Raw genomic sequence first — 5,853 nt, forward strand, 5'->3', positions numbered from 1 at the left:
CCTTTCTTGGCAACCTCAAATGCCAACATAAATTGTAGGACGGGGATAATGAAGATTTCTTTTGGGCACATGAGAGTGAAGTTGAACATCTTTAACCCCACACCCAATCCATTTGACAAATATGAGGAAAAAGTTAATGTGGTAGAGGAATATCATGATCTTGCTTGTGAAAGGAATGAGCTTTTGTGCATGAACAATGTTTCAAAGCCTTCATCTTCATCTTCAGCATTGCATGCAAGAAAAGTGATTTCAAACTCTTGTTGTGAAAGGGCGTGGAAGCCCAAGGAAAGTTTTGACAAGGAACTCAAGACGTCTTTTGAGTTTACCCCCAACAAGTTCTTCTAAGAACCATTTGTTGGGAGTGACTCGAAACATCTCTCATCCCAAAAAGGAGGGGATGCATTGTAAGATCTTTGATCCGGGTTAAAAGAACCCTAGGTCTTGTTAGAGACGTTAAAGACTAGCACCGAAATTCGTAGGATGTCAAAACCTTATTCCTCCCTCATTTCTATCTTGTATTTTGATTCTTGCGAAGTCTAAATACTGTTTTTGTGGTTCATATACATTGGAAGGAACTGAGTAAGGGATTGCATGAGCATTCAAGTCATTTTGAGCATTTAGGCATAATTTCGATCGATCCAAGTTTTGGTTCGATCGATCGAACTTTGGTTCGATCAATCCAACTATGGACTCGATCAATCCAGCTCTCATTTTGCACCCAACACTTAGAAAAATTTTGGACCTGCATCCAAATTCCAAAATGCATGCTCTCGGGATCTCCAAATTTTCAAAAGTTCGATCGATCGTAAACCATTTCGATCGATCGAACTACCTTTCGATTGATCCAACATGTGGTTCGATCGATTATGAGTCCCAACACTTAGAAAAATTTTGGACCTGCATCCAAATTCCAAAATGCATGCTCTCGGGGCTTTTCAAAATTTTTCATTTTCATGTTCGATCGATCGAATTCCAAGTTCGATCGATCCAAGGTTCCAACACGTGTCAACTCTTGAACCCTTAAACTTGTACATTCTTTATCCTCTTTGATCGATCAAAATATTTCTTCGATCGATCGAAATTTGCATCTCATTAATTTAATTTCCTTTGATTTTTCAAAATTCATTCAAAAAAAAAAAAAAAATCCAAAATTTCAAAAAAAATGCCATTAAGAGTGGAGGCCTAAGTTCGATCGATCGAACTCTATCTTCGATCGATCGAACTCTGCATATCGTGTTTTTAAAATATAACCGAGTTGGATCGATCACTTTGGATCGATCCAACTTCAAAAGGAAATCGAACCCTAGTCTCCCTCTTCTCTCAATCTCATCCTAGTCCGGCAAAAAACCCAATTCCCAATCATCTTCCCCATCTCCGGCGAGCAAATCCCGGCCAACTCAAGCCTTATTTTCACCGCGGCTTCGCCCCCTCTCTCTCATCTCATCCCTCTCGGTTTTGAGGTAAACCGCGAGCCATTTCTTGATTTAAAAGTTTAATCGATGCATGATTCATGATTTTCTATATTGATTTATGTTGTATGCGTATTAATCATCCATTTTGAAGCATCAGTTTCATGATTATGATATACATATTCACACATGCATTCGGCCGAACCAAAATTGGGGATTTTTTATTTGATTTGGCATTTGGGGAGTGTTTGGGTGTTGAGGATTGGATGTTTAGTGTGTAGATGGGCCCACAAACACGTTTGTGTGGGCCTCGTGCTCTAGATCTCACAGATCTACGACTTTTCAGATTCGGCATTCGCACAGTTCGATCGATCGAACTTGTGCTTCGATCGATCGAAGTAGTGAACTTCATTTCACTACCTTCAATCGATCCAATCTTGTGCACTTTCATGCTTCGATCGATCCAAGTGTTGGACTGATCCAATTCACTTCGATCGATCCAACTTTTGAACATTTTTCACTTCGACCGATCGAAAATTTCTGTGATCGATCGAACTTAAAGTTCGATCGATTGAACTTTCAAAGATCACACATACACACTCCATTCATCTTGTGTCGTCTTCATGCTATCTTTATATGCACAATGCCTGTGATATTCCACATTGGATGCATTTTATACCTACATTGCTTAGCATGACTCACATTTCATCATTATCATAGATTCATGTCATACATATTTTGTTTATCTTATTTGACATACATGTTTCTATTATGCATTTAAATTCTTATATATCTGGCACTGACTTATATATTGAAATTTTCTTGTCTTTTTACAGATCATGCGTCTGCGGTTCAAGACAGTAGCCAAGCGATCTTCGGGACCACAGCGACCCCGCAGACATATACGGCCCAGGATAGAGATGGTTGCAGAGCCATCTCATGCTCAGGAGGAGCCTACATAGGCTACTCCCCCTCAGTCCCCATCCCACGAGGCTGAGGAGGGAGCTGACCACGTGCCATCTACATCCCAGGCTCCTCCAGCCTTCACACCATCACCTTCTCCTGTGCGCCATCAGGCAGATGCAGCCGCCATGCCATCACCGCAGCCACCTCTACCGGCTCAGCGCCGTGACCAGTTGCTGCCGAGATATGCAGCCATGACCGTGGCTCAGGAGTCGTACTTCGATACTGAGTACTTCTCCGAGTCTATCCTGACCCGGTCTGGCTATCAGGATATCATGCAGCGGGGCCTCTCAGCCATCCTTGCCCCAGTCACCGGCCTAGTATACCCGCGACTGGTGCGGCTATTCTTTCAGCATCTTCGGCCCTCGCCACGATCTACCGCGGAGATGATCACTACACTGGACGGCCACAAGATTGTCATCACAGTTGACACTCTGGCCCGTGCTTGCCGGTGCCCACACCGGTGTCCACCTGAGCTTGCAGAGACATACCCGAGGCTGCATAGGCCTTTATTTTCTGACATGGCTGTCTCCTTGACAGGCCATCATGCCGGTGGTCAGACATTCGCCACCAGGACCTTCTTGCCTGACGATCTCTGGTTCATCGACACAGTTCTCTTCTAGAATATTTACATGGCGGGCCACAAGATCCAGAGGCGTCATGACTACTTGACAGCTCTTTACGCTTTTTACACGGGCTGCTGGGTATCTATCCCGGTCCTCATCTGGAGCGTGATGAGGTTGCTGTATGATTCTTTCATTTCCAGGAAGGACCCTAAGCGGTCCAAGGTCCTGCCCTTCGGACACCTCATCACGCAGATCCTTCTTGACCAGCGCTACAGAGTGCCCTCAGATGAGGAGCCCCTTGTACGGTCCAGCTTCTATAGGAGGAGCGACTGGAATAAGAGCTACAATGCTCTTATTCGGAGTCTTCAGGAGCCAGCTGTAGAGGCAACAGCTGAACTAGAGGAGGAGGAGGCAGCCCAGGCATAGCCGGCACCTCCAGCAGCAGCAGATATCGCAGCGGACAATGCACCAGTCGGTCTGGCTACCGATCGCATGGACATTGACCTGGAGCGACCTGCGGAGGAGTATGTCGATGCTGCAGATGATGCTGATGCCGATGATACCAGTGATCGAGCCGCTGCTCAGGAGCGAGTTCGGGAGTCTTCTTCAGAGGCATCTCTACCTGAGTCTCCAGTTCCTACTCCCGGATTCGGAGCACGCTTGCAGACACTGGAGGAGGACGTAGCAGCCATGCGAGCCGACATCACTGCCCACCGAGCTGAGTTCACCTCTTTCAGGGCGGATGTCATGGCTTGCTTTGCCGATCTCTCCAGCCGACTCCCTGCACCCGCACCTGCACCTCCAGCCACTACAGATCTTCACGATCAGGCCTCCTGAGACTCCACTTCCAGTTGTTCTATGCTTTCATTTCTTTTATTCTGGATCTGTATTATACTGTCACTGTTACTGTATTATACTTTGCGGCTGGTCTGTCGGCTTTATTATTTTATTGATGTACCTGCACTTTATATTTTCTAAATATTGCTTTTTGATTATGGATGTCTCTTAGTATCTCATATTTGTATGTTTGACTCCATCAGGTACACCACAGTGACTTCAGTGAGAGAGTGCTGCCCAATTTTTCAGGACCACTCTTACACCTCTCTCTCTATTCTCTATTTATCCCTTTTTACACTTGCATATCCACTGTGCACTGATTATCCTATCTTGTTATCTAATGAGTTTATCCGAGTGCAAACTTTTCAGGACCACAGTTTATCCCAAGTTTGGGAGGGCCATCCCACCCACTTTGGATACTTCTATCCCGATCATTCATGTCTAAAGCACTGGTATACTCTTTCCTTTGTTCTCTTCACACATTGAGGACAATGTGCAGTTTAACTTTGGGGGTATTGGTGTATGTTTCAGTGTTACTTTAAAATTCAAATTTTGAGCATGTCTTGTGTATTTGAGGGATATTTCTATACTTGGTCCATTTCTAGCTATGATTTTGATCTTTTGAGGACTATATTGCTTAAAATTTAAAAATTGCTTGACTTGAGAGTCCAATACTCCTTGTATGCCTTGAGGATGCCATTTAGGAGTAAATTTTTCAAAAGATTGATATCTTGCTTGCATTTGTGGTCCACATCATCCTGATTTTGTGATTGTTTTGAAATTCATTTTAGGATTCTACACTAGCACCGGTGCATACTAGCATTCATTTGTGGGGTACATGCTTTGTTGATTATTGAATTGGTTATATCCCAATTGGGCTAGTAGTGCATTGAAAGCTTTCATTCTTGATAAAGGTGGATAACAACCCCTTTTCATTGAGTAGCCGGGATTCTTGCCTCATTAAGCAGTGAACTTCTCGCGCCGAAAGGTGGAGGGCCCAAACTCTAGGTTAATAATTGAAAAAAAAAAAAAAAAAAAAAAGAAGTTGTAAAATCAATAAAAGTGAGGACTTCTCCCAAAAGGGGAGAAGTGGGAAATGATTAGATGGTTGTTGTCTTGATTTGTAGCCTAGTTGATTTGAGTTTATAAGTCCGTTGGGGTGTCTTAACACCTAATGCCCTAAAGCCATCTGGTTTGGGAGTCATTGACCTAAAGCTCGCTACATGAATCTTCTGGAAAGCTTAAGAGATCAACACATTGCACAATATTTCCATCTTTGATCCTCAATAAAAAAAATAAAAAAAAAAAAGAAGAAAAAAGAAAAAAAAAATAGAGTGAAAAGAATAAGCGCACCTAAAACAATAAAACTTTAATAAAAGGTCCACTTTTTGTCTTGATGATTGGGACTAGATTTGTGTGCTAGTTTGAGGGTAAGGATGTGATTACTTCTCTAGTTGGCTAAGATAGCAACACACTTGATGCCGGACCTCTCACATGGATTCTAGACTTGTTTCGATTTTCATGATCATTTTCTTGATGTGTGGAGGACCATGCTTGCTTGTTTAATGTTAAGATTTTGGGAGATTGCTTGAAAATGGTTGAAAAATTGCATACTTGAGGTAGTTTTCTCCCAATGCTTGTTTGTAATATTAGTGCCTCTTTTGAAAGAATGAGCTTAATGTTTGTGGGTATCATTTTTGGAAACCCTCACGAGACTTCACTCGTCCACTAGGGTAACCTAGGGGTTTAAAAGGCTTGTTGCATATGCTAAATGCAATCGTGTTCCCTACGAAAATGGTGTTATCATTTTACTTGCTTTCCAGTTTATACTTGTTTAGTTGTTCATTTCATTCATTTACTTCTTAGTTCATTGCTAGGGACTAGCAATATTTAAGTTTGGGGGTGTGATGAGCACCGAAAAGTGCGCATTTAAACCCGTTAAGCTTAAACATTCTAGTACATTTATCTATCTTACTTTGCCGTTTTAGACTTATTATGTGTTATTTATATTTTCAGGCACTAATCCCAAAATTGAACTAACTCAGCCAAATAAGAGCTTAATTGAAGCAATCATGAGA

Source organism: Cornus florida, unplaced genomic scaffold, assembly GCF_030987335.1.
Source record: "Cornus florida cultivar Cherokee Brave unplaced genomic scaffold, ASM3098733v1 CherokeeBrave_3.0.0_Hap2_Chr04, whole genome shotgun sequence".
NCBI lineage: Eukaryota > Viridiplantae > Streptophyta > Magnoliopsida > Cornales > Cornaceae > Cornus > Cornus florida.